Source organism: Anomalospiza imberbis, chromosome 2 (genome assembly GCF_031753505.1).
Source record: "Anomalospiza imberbis isolate Cuckoo-Finch-1a 21T00152 chromosome 2, ASM3175350v1, whole genome shotgun sequence".
Lineage (NCBI taxonomy): Eukaryota > Metazoa > Chordata > Aves > Passeriformes > Viduidae > Anomalospiza > Anomalospiza imberbis.
The window spans coordinates 70104314-70126495 of NC_089682.1; the positions used below are offsets into that span (position 1 = coordinate 70104314).

Consider the following 22182-nt stretch of genomic DNA (forward strand, 5'->3'; position numbering starts at 1 on the left):
ATAAAAAGATCAATTCCTGAGCTCAGGACTTTTATCTAAGATATTTCTCCTGGGCATCTATATTTTATACAAAAGATAATGGTGACTGATTTCATCTGTAACCAAAAGGCAAAAGCAGAGCAAGATCCCTATTGGAGAGCAGATTTCTGCTACTCCAGAGTGCTATGCATCAATCCTAAAATATTACCTCTATTCAGAAATGGTCAGGAAGCCAACACACTCTTGGAGCTGTGGTGCAGAGTGTTTCCAGGAGGATGCAGCACTAACTACAAGGATGGCTGTTGCCTGGATCAGCCCTAAGGGCATTTAAGACACAGCACTCCATGGAGAGCACTGCTGTTGCTTTCTGCCAGGTGGAAGGCATGCATCACAGGACCAAACTAATACCCAGACAAAACATCTGTGTCCTCCAGATTGAGATGATGTGAAATACAATTCTTAGTCTCTGTTGTTTTTCCTTCAGCACCTCTCCTGGGATATGACCACAAAGGAGCAGTAGTCATGCACCCAGGATAAAATGGGATTTTTGCCACATCCTCTGGCTATTTTCCTTGGTCTTATTTGGAGTGAACTTTGAGAAGCTGCTCTCATCTGTGCCTAAGCCTCCATACCACTGCCTGGAGACTGAACTAGTCGTCAGCTTAATTTATTGTGTAATAACAAATAGCGAGTCTGGATCTCTGGTTCCCACAAGAGCCCATATGCCCATATCATAACTTTCTCCTTTTAGGGTTGCTTTTCCTGTCCTAATTTATACTTCCTAAGTTACAGTACATACATTTACATGGTTAATGTTCATATTGCTGAGATTACACCATTGTGATGCATGCAATATAAATGCCTAGACAGATGGATGCAGTATCACAGATTTCTGAAAGGAGGAGAACTTGCAAAGCCAGAAGCTCACACCTCAAGAAACCCATTTGCTGGCACAGGGGTCACTGAAAATAGATCTGAATGCTTAAGAAGCAGTGCAATACTCTTAAATAAAGTAATGCTGACAAAGGTATACACTCTTTCCTAGAAATAGGCTCTAGTCTGTTAGGCTGCCAGGAAATAATAGTCACCAAAAAATTATACTCTTTTCAAATTTATGATTTATAAAGTGTAAGTGCAAATCTGCTAAGCAAAGGAAACCACTGGGAAAGGCCACTTTGCCAATAGCCTTTCTCTTTAAATAAAAATTAATACTGAAATGAGATACCTTCTTAATTAAACCAGGATCAGTCCTGCAGCTTTGATGCTTCACATGTAACTAACTGAACAAATTATTTCTAAGGGACAAGTCATGATACAAGCGTAAAACACTACAGAGTAAACAATTTGGAGTGATAACAGGTGAGAGGTCTCTGGAAGAGAGCATCTCCCTCCATGTATTAATAATACAGCAATAAAACAACAGGTGCTGTTCTGCCAAGCTCTCTTGATATTTAGATACAATAAACTTGCTTCTCCAACCCACAGAGAATGAAAAAATAACCCTAAACTGGCTACAATGAGACAAAAGCAATGACTATAATACTGCTGCTAATAAAAGAAAAAATAAAATTGTTACTCGTGACCACTTCCCTCTCCTGGGGAGACATATAGGTATTATATGGCAGTCTTAATATTTCAGTTCCATAAATGCTGCTTTTCAATTCCTTTCTGATTAAAACAACAAAAAATTTGCAGGCTTATTGATCTTTAAAGGTTACTGGCAAGATAATGTCAACATATAAACGGAGCTTGCTTTAAAAGATACAAAGGTCAAAAAGAAGTAAGTGATAATTAGAGCAAAGACTCTAAAGCTGGTGAAATTCAAAAAGTCATGCAGATGCTATAGGAAATATACCTTTCTCTGCATAGCTCTGCTATAGCATGTTTCTACAGTTTGTTTCTAAGTCTCCCTTTGCCTTTCATCTTACACATATTTCAGCACTGTTGTTATGCAAGATGGGGAATCATTCATTTTAATGTGATACTAAGCATATTACCACAAAACCAGAAAGAAGCTACCAATTTACTGAGTATTTAATTAAAAAGCTCTACAATTCAGATTCTTTGTAGCCCCTCACTGCACATAAAAGATTTAATGCTGCATCTGAAAAGCCACATGTACAAAAAGCAAAGAATTTGTAAATGTTTAGGATATTTGCTTATTCTTTTCCTTCCTCTTGTTACAAAAGCCACAGCCATCACTCTCTTTAAATGCTAATAAAAACAATTTAATGACAGGTAAATTTGCTGGTTTGTAGCTTCTTTGAACCCCCAACACACTCACTAAAGGAAAGTAACTTTAGCTAGAAAGAGATCCTCACAGCACGATGGTGAATAATTCATCATTGCATTTTTCTTTTCATCTCATTTTGTGCCAGTAACGTACACAACTGAAAATATTGCAAAATCTAAAAACAACCACAGACAAGGACTTCCAGCAGCAAAATACACATTAAACTAGCAGGCAGGTTTCCCCAGCTTATATAATAGCAGCTTTACCTCGACAGAACCCCCATCACTCACCGAGGACTGAATTCACTTGAACAAAAGCGGAGCCCAGTCACCAAATGCAGCTTTGCAGGACTCTCAATGCAAGATGCTCCTGTCTGCTGTTCGGTTCACACTTGCCTTTATAACTAAGCCAACCAACAACATTCAGCTGCTGAACCTGATGAATTATAAAACGGTAGCTCCCAGACTCTCATATTTTACATCACAGGGGGTGGTCATCCAGCATACACACTGCCTGTGTACATATATTCTGCTATAACTCATCCTGATAAACACATCAGTGCTGGCAGCAGTGACAGTAATTGGTGCTCAGGATGTACAAGCACAAACCAATAGAGCACACTCCCACCTTCTGCTCTGTGCAACATCTCTACCTGTCAATCACTGCACCTTGTTAAGGTGGAATGAGCAACTGCACTTAGGGAAGAGGCAAAACTCATAGAAGAAACCATCTACCAACACAAATTCTGCACTTAAACATTTCTTAATGCAGTAGTAAATGTGGCTTCAGTGTCCTCTATGTAATAATTTTCACTATTTTTTTTCCTAAATCTTCATAAAATTTTTCCCTTCTTAAAGACACAGTTCTCATTTAGTGACAAAAGGTTTGTTACTTCTACTATCATTAATGGAAATTATTCAGGCAAATTCCAGGGACATTAGCATGAGTAACCTAAAAGCATTACTCCAGGCAGAATGACTGTTAAAAGCAATATACTTGTTAGGTGAAATTCTGTGCCCATTTAAAAATCCTCCTAAACATGCTGAAAGGTTTTAAGATCATCCTCTAAATTATAAGGATGTACTTATAATGATCTTCACTTCTCTAATACTTTCTTTTCCCCATATGCTTCCATAGTTTTTAAAGTCAATATATAGATACAAAATAGCAGAACAAAACACCTAATTACCATTAATCCAATCAATTAAACTAAACATTTTCAAATGGGATTAATTACAGCAATAAAAATCACAATTGTTGCACATGGCACAAATTAACAGTCAGAATTAGTCCCTAACAAGCAAAGCTGGTTATGGTAAGGGTAAAACACAGCCAGGGATCAGCCACTGGAAAGGCATTTTCATGGCAATTTTTTTATGAGGGAGCAGAAGTTGCTCTTTCAGAGTTGAGCTCCAGGAATTTTGTATGTGTTTTACACAAATTCAAGGCTATTTGTTTGAGGATAGAGTGGGAATGAACACTTTATTCAAGAGGATTTTTCATTTCTACATCACTGGTGATGCTTCTCAGAGGGTTCCACTTGGAACCTGAACGCTTGCTCCAGCTGCTTTCATTTCCCATGCCTGTAAAACTCCCCTCCTTTTTGGTGCCATGAAAAAATGTTGTTCTTGGGAAGGTGAGCACAGTTGTGTGAGTGGTTGTGCATTGCCTGGATGCTTTTCCATGAACAACTGGGCTGAGGAATGCAAATGAAGCCTGTGCCGGCAGCCCCAGGCAGAAACCCAACCCTTCTCACCATCTGGACTGACTGATGTGCGTCACAATGTGGGAACAGGGTGTTGCATTTCATGCATAGCAAGAGCTAGTCCTATATATATATTTGTGTATATATATATATATATCCCATTTCTCCTGTTCTCAGCTGCTTGTTCCACCCCATTCCTCATTTGTCTCTTTGTATTCAGCACCTTTACTATCTGAGAAAAAAATCACTCCAGGCCAGAGGCATGAGCAGCATTTCTGCATGTGCTGCTGGCTCTTACTACAGAAAACTGTATAAAGGAAAAGCTCTCTAGAATTGGGTGGCAGAATATAGGGGAGACATATCAGGATTTAATCAGAGCAATGGTTTTGATGTCACTGTCTTTCTCAGAGGAAAGGACAGCTGAGATCCAATATCTGGATTCTCCAGTGATACTGACCAAGAATAATCCACTATGGGGAGAAAATATAAATATTTCAAATGACAAACCTTGGCTCAATAAGAAGCAGCAAAAAGAAAAAAAAAAATCCATGCTACTGGATTTGGCTTTTAGAGCCAAATTCTATTTTCACGGGCTTATAGATTTCACATGCATACCATGGAGGTTCCCTAAAGTGGCCTGATTACAACAGTTTGTTGTCTTGTGCACTAATTAGGGTTTCTGACCTATTTTTTATAAGAGACAGTTTCAAACCATATGTGCCAGAATGCCCTATTTTCCTTTTTGCTTTGCCTTAACCATTCAGACTCTAAGAGGCTTCCCAAGGATCTGTGTAAACATGACACTGCCTTATAACCGTCTGCTGCCACATGAATAAGACACAAGCAACGCATGGTTGAATGTCCTTGACCAACATAACATTCACGCGGAAATTCAGCTCCCACTTGCTGAAGAAAATGTTTGTAAAAGTGACCAATATCTCACTAATGTAAGCCACAGCAATATTTCATATCTGTGTGTAGGTGGCATACATAAACCAGAGTCTGTGGCATTACATAAGATGCACAATTCCAAGAGAAATTGCTACCCTGTTTCACACTAGCAATTTTTAATTAGTTTTCCTGGCTTCCATGTTACCTTTCAATGGGTAATGCAGCTGATACTGCCATAATAGTCAACAATGTGGTAGTTATAGTGGTGATTTAATACGCTCAACACATGACCCATGTCCTTGGGGCTCTGTTCTTACATTCTGGTGCAGAATGTGAGATTTCACATTCAAACATATTCACTCCACTGACAGGTGTGTGAAAATCCCATATGGCTGCCAGATTTCTGTATACCTACACGTATATATAGAGTATGTATTTTTAAGGCGTTTGTAACAAACACATTTGGTATTGACTCTGATGTTCTTCGCTACAAGCTGCAAAATAGAAATGATCTAAAAATGAAAAAAACCCCAAAAACACAAGACAAAAATGTTCCCATTTGCTACCAAAACATTACTTCTTTCGTCCATAATCACATAGACTATATTGACTATACAACATGGATATCTTATTTGCTCTCTAAAGTCAGCACACCGATCACTGGGGAAAAATCAGGGTATTCAGCTGGAATAACAAGAGCAAAAGAAGCAAAGGTAACTTCAAATTAAAAAGAACTACAGGCAGATACTATCAATATCACAAATTAGCTACTACTGGTCACTTTCACCTCAATGAAGCTAAACCACATCTCCAGTATCTCCACAGCGTGGACCTGGAGTTTCAGGTGAAAAAATGGGCACCAAAAGAGATAATTCCCAGGCCACACCATATGGTACGGATGACCAGTGCTCCGAGTAGTAATCCTTGCAATGTGGCCTAAAATACCAAATTGCAAACTAGACAGGTACTTATCCTGTGTCCTGCATTTAGCAATCTTCAATTTCTTTACTGATTTTTCTTTTGTCAGACTAACACTGGATACATTTTTACCCTGGATTTACACTCTTTCATCTGATAGCCTTTTGATGGCACTGTCAAAGCATATCTCTAAAGCAAAGAGCCCAGCAGGATTTAAAAAAGGACTGGGCATTTATCAGATAATATCATTCAGAAGAGCAATAATAACAAGAAGCCTAAGCTTTCCAATGATCCGGGGGTGTAAAAACACTTTATTTCTTACAGATGTTTTTTCTTTCACGGCAGGCTCAACCCACCGCTCTGCCTCAGTCTGCATCACTTTATAATAGCCCAGCTTATGCTGGCCCCTGCATAGGACAAAAGGTATCAAGGGCTGCAAGTCACTTCCCACCTTCCTCCCAGCAAAGCACTAATTTAGCTCTCCCTCCCTAATCTGGCTAAGAGTTACCATGAAAGCTGTATGAGTTTAGTTAATTCTGAGATCTACCTTTCTTCACATCAAAATCAGCTGAGTATAATTGTAGAGGTCTTTTATTACACTTGATAAAGACAATCCCCTAGTTACAGGGAATTTTCCTGCCTATACACTGAAGGGTAGTAGGTGAAATAGAATCATGATTCCTTTCAAGTACAGAAATCTATCAAACTTTTAATTCCAGCTGAGACCACAGAGGATTTATGAGTTTCGCAAACTACTCCTGTGTCTGTGGTCTGAATCCAAAAAGAATATTTGCTTTTATAAATATATGGTAAAATAGTACACATTGAGTCAGATTCCATTGCTGTAACTTACATACATCCCACATTCCAAAATAAACAGTGACAATGTAAATTAATTTAGTTGCCACAGGAAGGCAATAGAGAAATTAATTTTCTTTCAATGTTGTACACATGAAATGTCATATAAGAACAGTTTTTAAATAGTTTCAGTTTCTAAGATTAATCTTCATAAGTGCAAATGAATAAAAGTGTATACTTAGATTAATTGAGAAATTAGCTGGCACAGGGCTTTGATGATGCAAAGGACTGTACAAGTGCTATTGCTATAATAATATTTTTCTGTATTACAATACTTTTCTTCCTCAAGTGACATCTCTTTTGCTACAAGTGCAGAGCGAAAGCTCAAGTCCTCTTTCTGAATGAGGACTGTGTTTGAAAAAACACAGAAAAAAGAGAATTAAAAATTATATTCAGCTAGGTCTGAATGAACAGATGCCCAAGAGAGCAATTTAAGTTGATCAAGGGCAATGACAAGAACTTGCTTTGCTAGTTAGGAAGGCTGATCTCTCCTAATAGTGGCTTCACAGTCTTAAGAATATGAATGATCCTATCAGTAATAAAGAAGAACAGCTAAAAGGGAGGAAGACCAGATGGCACTTTCCCTAGAGCCTCTGGAGAGGCTGTCTGGATTTGATTTGATTTGAAAAGCCTTTTATAGCACCCTGTGAACCTGGAATAATATGGCAACTCATTAATAAGTCAGCAGATATCACAGGAACAGTCTGATATTTCATAAAAATGTTTATATTCTGTATGGCTTAGATTAGTTCAACTGGTTAAAAGAACTGAGAAACTTGGAGGAGATGGTTCAGAATCCAGAACTAGTTTGCTTTTTTTTTGGTTTTGTTTTCTTGTCTTTTGTTTTCCATTGAACCTTGTGTTTGCTTTCGCTATTCCCTTTTAAATAAATGAGTTAAATTTTTCTGAAGCTTGATACTCAAATCCAAAGCAATTCATAAAAGACTTAATAGCTCTATGAGCTGGAAAAAAATAGTTAAAGATACACTTTCTACTAGCTAAAAGTTTAAATCTAGTAGCAAACCAGACAAGCATCTTTTATACATATTTTTCACAAAAAGAAGGTCCCACAGTCAACTCCTTGTAAGCCTAATGTAGGAAGCAAATGAGTTAACAGCTTTGGATGGCAAAGAATGGTGGAGCCATGAAGATCCTCCTTGGATTTGCAGTTTAACTCTGCGTGCACTCTGTGGTGGGAGGAGTAGGTGGCTGATTTGGGAAGAAGTACAGCACAGGAATGATACACTTGACTCCTCTGAGGATGGTGATGAAAATCTGTCAGCTTGGCATAGTCCTTCACGTTACCTACAGCAAGAACTGACACATGGAGAAAGCAACAGCTCTACAGACTTCACAGTAAAAAACACAGAATACAAATGGAAAAGGCCTTTAAGATCATCCTGTTGAACCATTAACACAACACTGCCGAGTCTGCCATCAAACCATACCCCCAAGCACCACACCTACATGTTTTTTGAACCCTTCCAGGGACAGTAATTCCACAAATTCCTTGGGCAGCCTGTTCAAATGCCTGACCACATTTAGCAAAAAAAATTTCCTAATATTTAATCTAACTTCCCCTGAGGCAACTTGAGGCCACTTCCTCTTGTCCTATCACTTTTTACATGGAAGAAGAGACCCCCACCCGGCTGCACCCTCTTTCCTGGTAGCTGCAGAGAGTGCAGCACAAGAGGCAGAGTGTGTGTGGTACAGAAAGCAGACCTGCTTTGTTGGAGAGTCCTGTGACACTACTGCAAGGGGCTGTCCATGGAAAGGGAAACACACAAAACTGTCTTCATGAGGAAAGAGTGAAATTCAGGCCTGCATTTGTGATAGATTGTAAAAAATAAGCGGCATCGCCTGAGGATGCCTCCTGCACTGATTGTGACAAAGAGCTAGCACAGGAATCAGTACGCACGCACACACTCTCAGATTAAGTTTTCCCCTCCTACGGTTTTCTTTCAGGAAAGAAAATCTGAAGCCTGGATGACTAATTACAATGCAGATGGCAGAGCAGTGTAGAGATACAAGCTCCACATGAACTAGCTTAGATGACACCCCAAGAATTTAACCTACTCAAACTGAACTCCATGGTTATGCTGTTGCTAGAACCTGAACATGCAGAGCAGTTTAGGATTCAGACAAGCCAAAGAAGGACAGCAGGTGATACTCAAGCTAGATCTGTGCCAGCATTCTTGCAAATTTACGTCTGCAGTTTTTGCCATTTCTTGTGAATGTGCCAAGAAAGTACCTCCCAGCAAGAAATAATACATGGAATTACAGCAGCATCAGAGCAAAGTATTGCTCTGAAAAGAAAGGAAGAAATAACTCTTTTTTAGGATAGAGAATACCCTCTTTCAGCTCTGCAGGAATCATCTGTAGCCTTACATGGTTCACAAGACTGCTGAAACTGCAGATTTACTGTCTTGTCTCTAATGCCAGGACAATTAATTCAGTGCTCACAAGAAACCCTTTTGGGTAACGAGGGTGATGGTTCCCTGGAAAACTTGCTTTGAGGGGATTGTCATGCTCAGTGTATTCCCGCACTGTCTGGGCATTCTGAAGGTGGGAATGACCACTTCATCTGCAGGTCAGCAATAACCATGAGCAGGTAAATGTCTGCTATCCCAACACATTTGCATCCAGTAATAACTTCCACAGTCTGAGCTCAGCGGGGCACTTAAGGACAAGCCACCCTTTTGTGAGGATTCTCTCTGAAGGGACCCAAGAACCAGGACACTGATTAGATGCTCTGCTCTTGAACTACTTATAGCTTGAGAATTAATTAGGAGTGGGAAAGTGCTCTAAGACCTTTAACTGAAGAACTGAAGAATTAAAAGAGTTGAAATATAAATACTTATTATCACTACAGTATCAGAATCTCTGATTGAAACCCTACAGAAATAACTCACGCTGTGTGGATCCAACAAGAACATTCCATTAAGATTTCGTAAATGACAAAATGGGATTCATCTGGGAATGCTGAACAACGGAATAGAGAGGTGGCACATGTTAAAACTGAGGATGTGTTTTCAGCACTTGAATTTATGGGTGTCTACTCCTGTGCTCTGCCCAACTTTCTGCCAGATAACACCAGAACTGTAAACACAGCATATGGAAAATAAAGGCCAAAGATAAAAGTTAAGAGCAGCAGTGGGGAATTGATGGCCTTTTCTCACTCATGCTTTCAACTCAACTGCTATTTTAGCAGAGCACCTTGGAAAAGGAAAGCAGGAGCAAATGGCAGTAACTGGGAACTTGGGATATTTGTTATAAGAATTTTGTGTGTCCTGGGATGGATGTTGCTTCTGTGACTCACTTAGCTCAACACTGCTCCATGCAGGTACTGTGAATATACACTAGAAATAATGATGTATATAAGCATTTATCATGCAGGCCACCTAAGCACCTTCAAAGCAAACAGTTCTGCAAGAGTTGGAGAGTCCAAGCAGTGATTTTTTCCAGTCTTTTTTTTTTCTGTTTTTACCCACAACTAGAAACAAATAAATATATCGGCCCTCTCAGTGTTAATATTGCACAGCAGACAATGTTAGTCTGAGGGACATACAAGGAAATAATATAAAAGTAATGCTGCTGAGCAGGGATAGAAATTAAAGGAACTTTTGCAGCTCCACTTCCCAGTGAATACATTGTTAAAATGTGATTTGGGGGCAGAATAATCTCGAATGAGAACAATAAGAACAAAATGATCCTGAGGTGAGGATGCTGAAAGTGGACAATCCATACTGCTTTGTGCCAGTAGCGAACAAGGACTTCAGCAACATGGTATAGAAATGCATTAGGATGATGAAAATGGGCCACTTTTGAAGGAAACAATATGACCCTTACAAAGAAAACCTTGTGTACAGTACACCATAAAAGGACAGGGCAGTTCAGATGATGACTCCCTGTGGAGACTGTAGTCAGCTTCTTATCTTCATAGATGGGACGTGTCTTGGAAATGCGTGACCCGACGGATATCCTGGCATGGTGCTAGCAAGCAACAAAAACTACGGCCCTGAAAGTATCATCAAAGTTCTGGGCATGCAAAAATTAGCTAGCCTGCACAGAAATTTATGAAGGGGAAAAAATCTTTTTGCTTTCTACCAGTAGATTTAATTACTTTACTTCACAGTAAGCATCCCATTGGACTACTCTTTCCCGCTGAATTAACAGAGAATTTTTGGAGGATGAAAAATGCAAATCCTATGTGTATATTTTGACTACACTACCTATATCCTCATAAAAAGAACAGACAACTAGGTAAAGCCTTTCTGAGTATGATCAACCAGCAAAGCAGGGTAAATAATTTGTAGTGAATATATGGTTTCTTCTCTGTTATTTTCAATTTTTTTAATGATTGTTTTTGCTGTTTTCACAAATTAATGATCACATAGGAGTTAGTAGATGCCCTCTGCCTGTATATGATTTATGAACATTATATTGACAGTATTTACAGTATTAATTTTGCATAACCATACACTATTTCTTCATTTCTTGGCTGGTGAGATGTAAATATTAGCATTACATTTCTTGTGCAAATATTCCTATGAAATATATTAATTATAAAAATATTAATAACAATAAGTTTACCCAGACATTTGATGGAAATTAAATGCAAATGATTACACGCCTAGATTAATTGTTCAATTATAAATGCATGTTTCTTGTACAATTGCTGAAGTATGTATTTGGCTTTTCTCAGAAACCTAAGAGACATAAATTTGAAAGTCATATCATAATTACACCTGTAACATATTTCTATACTGATATTATATAGGATGAAGAATGGAGTTTAATATCCTACTTGGTTTGCAGTTAATTTTCAAATGTCTGGTTTTAAACTACAAACTTCTAGACTTAAGAGGAATTGTAGAAAATTAGGGAAAAAGCAAATAAATATATGAAATCAATGTATGTTAAAATTTAGCATGTTAATATTCATGGAGTTACTTCAAGGTCTTTCTTTAAATTAAGCTACCAGAAACTCAGGCCTCTTTTTTTTTTTTTTTTTTTTTTTTCTGGAAGAATTAAATCCACTTGGGATCCTAATATGCATTAATTTAACACAGTGCTCCCTTCAAATGATTGATTTTCTTTACCTTCCCTTTTACACCTGGTGAATAAATTTAACAGCTTCCTGTGGGCATGAAACACCAACTGGCATTAGACTGGATGTTGTAGCCAGAAATTATTTTTAATCTTTCCAAGCAAACTAAAATCCTCCTTCTCATGTAATAGTAGTTATTAAAAAGACATAGCATATATTCAATACATTAAAATTTAAGAGTATATGCTGTAAAGAGAAATGACAGAGGGACAAGCCATTTCAAAACTCAGATTAGTCCTTAATATTGTGCTCAGGAAGCAAAATGCCATTATATGGTATATAATCACCAAGGACAGAAGTTGGCAGCTGAGAAAATAGAGTTTTGAAAAGCTATTCAATTTTTGGAAGTAATCTTACTGGGAATGTCTATATTAATTTAAACTATTGACTTATTTTATCTTTGTGATAAATGTTATGACTTCTGAAATCTAAATAATGTTTCAAATTATTTTCTACATCTGAAGGCATGTCCTATACTAAGCATTATTAGGATTAGAATAATTTTACAGTCCACTTGGTAAATCCAGATAGAACCTAACAAAAGACTCATGGATCTAATCCTGCAAAGAGGTACTTCACCTCTGCAAATTCATGCTAACACACGAGGGGAAAAAAATGACAATTATTACGCTTAGAGTTGTTCCAACAGCCTGGGAGTGAGCTCATCATGTTGCCTAATATAGAAAAACAAAACCTTGCAACAGTGTTGCCAAAAGATTTTAGGTATCAACTAGGAGAACAGAGCTGCCAGGAACCAGAAACTCACCTGGACTATCCTGGCACTTCGGCAAAATCATAATGTCATAACAAAATGTATCCTACCAAAATGTACCCTACCAAAATATTTTCCCTCTACTCTTAGCATGAAGGACAGATAAGTGGAGCAGGTGTTCATTTATTTGTTATTTTTCCCCCCTCTGCCACATGGAAACAGTGCCTGTTGAGAATATCCAGATGCAGCATCATCAGTGAACAGTTTCTTTTATTACATGACAGGTATCCTACCTAAAATCAATAAATATTTTTATAATGGAGTACATGTGACAAATAAAATCCCACAGTTGATCTTTCATTGTTTGTTTTTTGCTTATTTTGTCTTGATTTCTCTGGTTTATATAAAAATGCTGCTGCTGCTGCAAGAAAAAAAAAAAAAAAAAACAAAAAAAAACCAACCAAAACCAAAATAGATTATCCCCAGATTTGGGGCTTTAGAATGTGATGACAAAGATTCAGCACAGTTCCTCAGCTATTTTTGTCCAGGCATCCAGGTATCTATACAAATCCTAACTATCTTGGCAAACACAAGTCAACCTCAATTGCATATACATCAGAAAGGAAGAGAATCAATAGGAATGAACATATATTTTATGCAAGCTTTCTATATCCCTCTCTCACTTTTTGGTCTCCTTTGCCATCATCATTAAAAATGAACTCCTTTTACAGGAAACATGGGGGTTATCTGGTTGCTCTGCTGCCTCTGTTCTTTGGCCCAGCAAAGGGATGCTGTGTTTCAAGAGAGGCACCACAAACAGTTCTGCTGAAAAAGTGCTCTGGAAATGGAGAAAGTAATTCCCAGAAGCTAAATGAATTGGGGTGTGCCTGCATGAGCATCCATAGGGGTTATTCATGGCAGGTCTGCTCTATATAGAAGCACAAGAACAATTAGAAAATGCAGCTAATTTCCTAACAACTGTTTTCAAAAGCACACTGGCACTGGGAAGAAAGGTGGATTTTAGGTTAAAAAGGACCATTTGTTCTCTTGGCTTTATTCAACTCTTTTATCTCCCCACAGTTCATGAAACTGATTGATAACATATATTAAAAACTGCAAAAATATGCATTAATTAAAAAAAACAAACAACTATGCATATTTATGAAAATTGATACATTGTGTGGCATTCAATCAACAACAAATAGGCAAACTGGGGTGATCCTCAAGGTTGTGGCAGGCTGCTAGTGCAGGAGCTGGAAAGACTGGATGGTGCCAACAAGTAGCTCAGCACACAGCATCGCTGAGCTGCCTGGAGATCTCAAAGTGAGCATATGTCCTGGTGCTCTGACACTCAGATTGCTGGGGAAAAAGGTACTTTAAAAAAACACCTTTATACCCCGTGTTCACATTTTGCACTTCTTGATGCTCTAATGAAACAGGGGTATCCTGTGGCCCCCCCGTTCAACTCTGCTTTCAGAAGTGCTGATACTGCCAGGGATGGCATAACCCCAGTGCCACAGGACCCTAGGCTGGGTAGAGCTGTGGAATGGATGTGAAAGATTCCTGGACTCAGAAAATGGAGGTTTTATTGGAAACCTAACATTTTTAATTAGAGAGACCTCAAAAGCCACATTTATAATTAGTAACTCAAATGTTTCCAAGATGATTCCCATAACCTGAGGCAGCTTGGAGCACCTCATGTCTGGCCTACCAAACTGTCCCACTGTCCCAAAGTTTAACCTGGCTCCTGGGGCTGGTCTTCTACCTGAGCTGGCTTCCAAATCATGTAGTGCTGGGACAAAATGTGTCAGGGAACCTGCTAACAATTTAACAGCAAGGGCAAAAATATTCCTGTTTGGAAATACTGCCAAACACTGTTTATTAGCATATATGACACCAAAGTTATTATTTTAAATCAGAGACATATTATGCAGGGATTATACACAATTTTCTTCTGGCAGATCATGGTTCCATGGGATGAGAGGCTCTATGCTTCCAGCCATTGCTGCTTCTAACTCAGGGACTCTCTAAGGAGCAGCAGACCCCACATCAGCCCTCCAGTTCTTTCTGTCCTGTCCTCTCAGAAATTCTTACAGCCTGGACATGAGCTGCAGGTTCCCATCTTATTCTTGTGGTCCTTTCACCTCTCAGACCTTGAAGCTTCTTCTAGCTTTTAGCTCCTTCTCTTCCCCAGACCCTGCAGGAGCTCCCTCCACCTCACCCCAGGGACACCATCTGGTCCAGTTTTTTTAAAGAACTTAAGATAAAAGTTAAAAACTAAGTAAACCCCCAAATATTGTCTGCCACATGCAGCACTAATTTTAGGCCTCTTAAAAATGTCATAATTGAAAGATAACAAACTGATCCTCTATGATCTTGTTTTGAGAAAGCTCTAATTTTCAATCTGAATCAAGGAGACATTTGTTTCTTCAAAATTGTCCTCTCTCTGTACCCAAAATAGGACAGTCATCAACCTCTTGGTCCTCTTGAAAATCTAAAACACATTTTAGCACTTCCACAAGCATATTCCCTTTAAGGACAGTAATTTAGCCTCTCCCTGTTAGTCAATGTTGATTGAATTCTGTTTTTGTTTACACGCCGACATCCTCTCCTGGGCTGCATGCCCCTAACATAGGGCACCATCTCCACAATAAACTCCTCAGCTTGTCCCATTATTTGGTATCATTGATCAGCAACCCAGACACCTAGGTAAATGCTGCGAGAATGCTTAAAACATAATTACTATTGCATTCCCTGGAAGCTCTGGTAAAAATTCAGTTACCTTTTGATTTCAAATGAAAAATACAATTTTTTGTTAGCTACACATTTTTTCATACAAGCCTCTGGGCAAAATTTGCCACTCAGATAACTCAATACAGAGAATCAGGAATCTGTTGTGAAGGTTTTATGAGTTCAGCTGAGGAAATAATTTTGCCTCTGCCCTCACATACTATTTGTTGGGGTTTGGAGGTTTTTCCCCATATAGCCATTGAAGTGAAAACTACAGCAGAACTTGCCTCTAGAGGAAGAAAACAGAAAAATGCCAGGCACCTTCACAACATGAAAAAATGCCACCAAAATGGCACTTTTGATGCCACGATGCAAACAAATTTCACCAGGGACTCTCTGTTAACACTGAGATCACAGCCACAGAGTTGGAGCCCATTGTTTGCACCTACAGTTCTCATGCATGTGGCTGAAAAGTTGGTCAAGCCTTCACATAAGACATGGATCCTCCAGTTGGCTGCTCTGCCATTGCAGACCCTAAAGTTCAATTTCTAGCAATGACAGATATAGTTCCAGAAAGGGCAAGATAGGCTCAAAGGAACATTTCCTGGGAAGCGTTTAAAAGGTGTGTGGATGTAGCACTTGTGGATATGTTTTAGTGGTGAACATGGCAGTGCTGGGTTAAAAGCTGGATTTGATGATCTTAGAGGTCGTTTGCAAAATCCTTAATGATTCTATGATTCAACGAAAAGTTCTTCCTGGTTCCATGGGGAAAAAAGCTCTGATCAATAGTGTAGATACATAATTGGGTGAAGATAAGAAAATTCTTAATAATGTTGCAGAACATAGGGAACTAGTCACAAAATACTTCAATTCAGCTTTCGGAAATAAATAGGAAGATTCACTTTTCTTACGTGGAAGGGATGAAAGACCCGCCTGTAATTAGTAGAGTGCATACTAAAACAAAGTAGAAATGAAACATTATTAACTGTGAATAGAATATTATATATAAAGAGACATGATGAATGAATGTCTAAGAGCTCTTGAAGTGCCAGATGAGAATATATCTGTTTTATAAATTTTCCTCCTTTGTGCACCTTGAACAAAGAGAAACTCCAACAGGCTGAAAGAATTGTAATCCAGATGAACAGAAAATATGCCTGGGTGAGCACCAACTAATTAGTCTAATATCAGTGAAATAAAATTAATTTTTAAAAAAGGAAAGGGATGGGAATGTAATACCATTGACATGATTTTATTGAAAATATGCACTCTCAAAAACAGCCTCAGTCCAGACTGTAAAAAGATGACCAATTAAAAATACTCTTTAAGTGTAAAAGTGGTCTCTGAGTTTCCAAATGAACAGGCTATGTACCATACAGTATTAGTAAAGCCCATATTAAGTATCAAGGAAATGGTTTGTATTTTAAAATGCTATTTAAAAGCAGAAAATGATTTGTGAATGAAGATATTTTCAGTGAGGTTTCACATGGATAAGTCCAAACCCACATATTTTCCAGCATCTTCATCAATGCCTTTGAAAGCTAAGGCTCTTGAGGACTAAGTGTAGGCTAGAACAAAGACTGTTAGAAAAGGTAATAAAAATTAGAAGACATAAGCCCTGTTTTATGATGTGGTTAATTTACTAAGTTAGTCCTAGTTGAATGAAAATTGTCTGAATATAGCAAATGAATACTATATGTATATATAAAAAGAAACAAGGCCAAAACCCATTGTTGTTGATGCTTGAAAAGAGTGAATTTGCAGTAAAAATGGCTGGGCAATTCACGTGGGTTTGGTGTGCTTAGACTGAACAGAAAAAGGAGTAAAATGCAGACTAAAAATATGTTTTGGGGTACTGAGGAAACTGGTGTGAAAACATTGAAAGATATGCTGTTGTCCAAAAATGATGGTGAAACACTGGGGCAAAAGCCAAAGCAGTCCCTAAGAAAGACAGCTGAGGAGTGGAAGAAATTGTTATAAAGGCTTTTAGTTTGGCAAAGAGAAAATAGAGAAGTTGAAATGTAAGGCCTTTTTTCATGGGGCAAAATATTAGGTACTTAATGACCTTCATTTAGGAAGGCATGAAAAGAAGAGATTAGGAATTGAAAGACAGAAAAATCCACATGGGAAATAATGCACATACTTTAATAGCTATTAAAATGAATAACCACTGGAATAAATTAGCACACAAATTGCTGAATCTTTAAGGTCCCTTTTAACCCAAACCATTGTAGGATTCTGTGATCACATTTTTATGATTTGAAAAGCTTTGTGACCTATTCCTCCTCTAGATTTTTACACCTGTGGAAATATAATTGGTGCAGCCCTATTCTGACATTATAGAAGTTCCTAAAATATTGGTTTTATTTAAATGTTTGTGGATGGATTTTTTCACATTTAAACACTGTTAGTGTCTCAAAAGCAGCATTTTGATTAAAAAAAAAAGACTCCCTTCAGATAAGCTTAAAAATCCCTTACATTTAATGAAACTAATCTAAATTGTAAGCAATTTTATACAAGAAAGCACAAAATATGAATGCATATGAGAACCTCTGAAACACATGAAAGTATAATAACGCACCCAGGTGCTTCCCAGCATAATGGTGCTCTGGGTGAGCTCTTCATCTTTCCCAGGCACAAGCTCCTGTCCTGTTTCCTGCACCATTCCTAGTCCTCTTTTCACCTCTGTACCAAAGCAAGTATAGCTTAATCCTTAATCCTCCAAAGCATGCTGGGATCATAAAATTATATGTATCTGAGATCTGTAGATGCTTTTATGAGCTAATTAATGAAACTTTAAGGAAGAGAAGAGCAGACAGCAGAAATCTGGTTTGTTCCTTGCTACAGTAAGGTTTGTAATAAAAGAAGCAGTCAGATGGAACAAAGATGTTCCCCTGTAACCAAGCAATGCACATCTCTTCTGTCATCTACCATCGGCAGTAATTCACATCAGAGCTCCACAGGGCTGCAGGATTAAAGAGGGCTGGCAGAGCTGTCCCTCTCCTCGGAGAGCAAGCTGGATACTCTGCACAGCAGAAGATCTGCCTTAGCATTGGCAGCTTACTTTGAATAACCCCATTGTAGGCATTCGTGCAGAAGGACAAAAGACACTTGGGTTTGTTCAGCCTTAAGAGTAAAACTCAAAAGGGGAACTTGTTGCTGTCTGCAGTTACCTAATGACAAGGTCTAGAGAAAGTTCAGAGAGATCATTCTTAGAGGTGCACAGAGAAAGGATGAGAGGCAAAACCCATATGTTCCAGCAAGAGCAAATCCTGACTAAATCCAGGAGCAAAAAAAATCACCATGAACATGATGAAATACTGGAACATGTTACTCAGAGAGGCCGTGGATCCCCATCCTTGGAGATATGAAGAACTTGCATGAGGAAGGCTAACTAAGTAGCCTGGATCAGGTGGCCACCCTTTGAGCAGAGGGCTGGAATAGATGGTCTTCAGAGGTCCCTTCCAACCTGAATCACTCTCTGTTTCCATGTAATTAATGGATAGTTTTCTGAGCATTCCCTATTGACCTAACTCTCCTTCTGTTAATATCAGGTTATTGAATGCTTTTGGAAAACTCTATTCCCCAGACATCAATATTACAGGACCTTTAAGGAGCCAGTTTCATCACACCATTTTTCTTTCTTTGTGCTTCAATAAAGTATTTATGTGTACTTTCCCTCATGTTTTGTCAAGATTTTCACCTAGAGACAATTATTTCCACAGCATTTAATTATGATATCAAGAGGTTGACATTGAACCTTTTGAAAGAGGCCCTGACTCTCACTGACATAATTTCGGAGACCTGCTCCCCTGCACTTCAACAAACCTAAATTCATCATGTTTTAAAAAGATTGTTAGGTTTTAACTTTGTTCTTTGACCACAGCTTCATTCCAATTCTGATCACCTAGGAAGATGTAGCAGCTCAGAACACCCAATATCTAATTTCCTGCTAATAAGGAAGGACACTCCTTCCCCTGTTTTCTTTCCCTTGTTAATCTGACAAGGCACTAACACCCCAAAATTTGGTGCAAGTGAAATGGCTCTAAGTATAAAATATGATTCTTGTATTGTTTGAGCTAACTCGAAGACATTGTTTCCTTTTGTGAAAACAAAACAAAAAAAAAAAAAAAAAAAAAAAGAAAAAAAAGAAAAGAAGAAAGAAGGAAAGAAAATGGAGGAAATTCATAGAATCATAGAATGGTTTGGGTTGGAAGGGACCTTAAATTTCATCTAGTTACAGCTCTACTGCCACAGGTAGAGGACCAGATTTCTCAGAGCCCCATCCAACCTGGCCTTGAACACTTCCAGGGACAGGATATTCACAACTTCTCTGGGCAACTTATGCCAGTGTCTCACCACCCTCAAAGTAAAGAATTTCTTCCTAATATCCAATCTGAACCTGTCCTCTTTCTGTTTTGAGTCATTATCCCTTTTCCTATCACCACATATCCTTATAAAAAGTTGCTCTCCAGCTTTCTTGTAGCCCCTTTAGGTACTAGGAAGCTGCTTTGATATCTCCCTGAAGACAGATCTCTTCTCCAAGCTGAACAACCTCAGATCTCTTGGTCTCTCTTCATAGAAGAGGATTTCCCATCATCTGTTCTTCTCTGTGGCCTCCCCTGGACTTGCTCCAACAGGACCAGGTCTTTCCTGTGCTGGGAAACCCAGAGCTGGATGTAGCACTCTGGGTAAGGTCTCATCAGAGCAGAGCAGAGGGACAGAATCCCCCCCCCCCCCTTGCCCTTCTGCCCACACTGCTTTGGATGCAGCCCAGGATGAGGTTGGGTCTCTGGGCTGTGAGTGCACATGGCTGGGTCATGTTGAGCTGCTCATCAATAAACAAGTCCTTCTCATCAGAAGAACTCTCAACCTGTTCTCTGCCCAGCCTCTACTTGAGCTTGTGATTGAAAATAACATGTTTTCATTGCTGTACCCAAACCCTATACTAAATCATACACAGGTCCAGAAACTCTCAGAAAAGCATACAAGCATACAAGCATACAAGCATACAAGCATACAAGTAGCAGCTAAATTTTTTTTTGTTTGGTTGTTTTTTTTTTTTTTTTTTTGGGGGGGGGGGTGGGGTTTTTTTTGTGTGGGAAGAATTTTTACTAAACTGAGTAAATACAAACTACACCAGCTCTAAAACACAAGTATGTGTCTCATGTAAAAATTACATTATAGTTACATGTAGAAATAGCTCCAGGTTTTCACTCTTTATAAGCCTGCCAATCCTGAAGAAAAGAGATGAAATTTTTCCTCACTGTACACCTCCACATTTTGAAAATCAACCTCAAAGCTGCTAAGTGTTTACAGTCAGTTCTGAAAGTTGCACAAATGGTAACGACCTCCACTTCTCATTTACTGATCACAGCAACCACCACTAATTACTGGGGAATCACAGGATACAAACCATTGCTTGTTGAAGTCTTTAAATAATCACCAGTCAAATGTCTCTCCAAAAAAGCTCATTATGCCTCTGAAGTGTAGTAGTCTGGAAAGATTATGACCACCCCAGAGATGTAAGAGCTCAAATCACTCACGTTTATTTCTGATTTGCGTAAGTATGAACATTTGCAGTTCCTGGACCCGCAAATGTTCACAATCAACAAACATTAATTGCAAATATGAAAGTTACTGTGGCTGCAAATACACCAATATATCTCAGACCATGCACACAAAAGCTGAACCCCATTTTGCTAGGTCAGCCAATGGCTAAGGAATGAATTCCCAACAGAGCTGAGGTAGTCACACACCTCACCAGATTTGCTTTTAAACATAGTTTCTCATTTTCCTTTAAATAATATGAGTATGTAGTAATATGCATGTACAGATAACTTTAAAAATCCAAGTGAAACACTTCCCTGCCCACACTGTTTTCCTTCCAAAGGTAAGGTGAGAAGAACCGTTGCTGGCATATGTTTGCTACAGTAATTAATGCAGAAAAGTGGTGACAAAAAATCACTGCTATAAGGCTATATAAAATCAATAGCTCTATTTCAGAAGCTCTCTGCTTTGCCTGGTGATTGGATACATCTTGTTATACAATCCATGTCTCTGGTAAAGGAGACAAGCTCTGTGCTCAAGGTCAGACTGGATGGAGCTCTGAGCACTCTGGTCTAGTGGAAGGTGTCCCTGTCCACGGCAGTGGGATGGAACTAGATGACCTATAAGGTCCCTTCTAATCACAATCATTCTACGATCTCATTATTCTCTGTACCTTTTATACAACTGAACAATCATATTCAACCGTAACCAGCACATGTAGGAATGAGCAATTTTTTTTCTAAATAGGATTCTGAGAGAACTCTACCTACAACTATTGTCTGATTAACATTTGACTTCTGGACTGAGTGATTGATGGCTAAAGCTTAACTTGTGCTAAAGCTTAGGGAAAAATATTTTCAGGATTGCTGCTGCCACAATAGCACTTTTGATAGAATAGATCAGACAGATGAAAAACACAAGTCAATTCAGAACACAGGCAGGGCAACTTCTCATCTGCCTAAACACACCATGTAGACAACACTTTAAATGGTGAGCATTTTCTCTTTTTTGTTTTTAATTCTCTAGAAAGTCAGTTCACCACCACAAAATGACAAAATGAGCTTTTGATGGGGACTGCAGGAAGGGGACTGCAGCTGCTTGGTAACATAACAACAGAAAAGAAATTATGAATCCAGCTTTGTAGAACAGTCTAGCAGCTCTATGGCCCAGCCACAATCTGAGACAAGTCTGGCATAACACATTAGGAGTAAAAAAAAAAAAAAAAAAAAAAAAAATCATTAATTCTCTCTACTCCTAAAGTTTGAAAAGGAGTCAGAGTCTAAAAATGCAAGGAACCAGTCAGGTTTCTAAAAGTCTTTAGGTAGACATCTAACCTGAAATTAATAGTTGCTACTCAATACATCTATTTGGTAGATTCTTGAACATTGTTTTAATTACCTGAGAAGAAATCTTTGTAATCTGGAATCTGGTCTTTTTACTCAAAGCTAAAGACATACTTACTGGTAAAACCAGCAGTCATTTCTAGAAATGGAAAG

The 22182-nt window shown here is 38.5% G+C and overlaps 1 protein-coding gene across 33 annotated transcripts in view; it reads right to left on the reverse strand.

Annotated features, from left to right (window-relative positions):
- Positions 1-22182, reverse strand: part of DLG2 (discs large MAGUK scaffold protein 2) — a 984419-nt gene that overhangs the window by 112913 nt on the left and 849324 nt on the right. Inside the window, exon 1 of one of the 33 annotated variants that reach the window (XM_068181630.1) lies at positions 2503-2819. The exons of the other annotated variants lie outside the window; for them this stretch is intronic. The gene's annotated coding sequence lies outside the window, so the exon portion shown is untranslated. Of the gene's footprint in view, positions 1-2502; positions 2820-22182 lie in introns of those variants that run through there. 33 annotated transcript variants of the gene reach the window in all.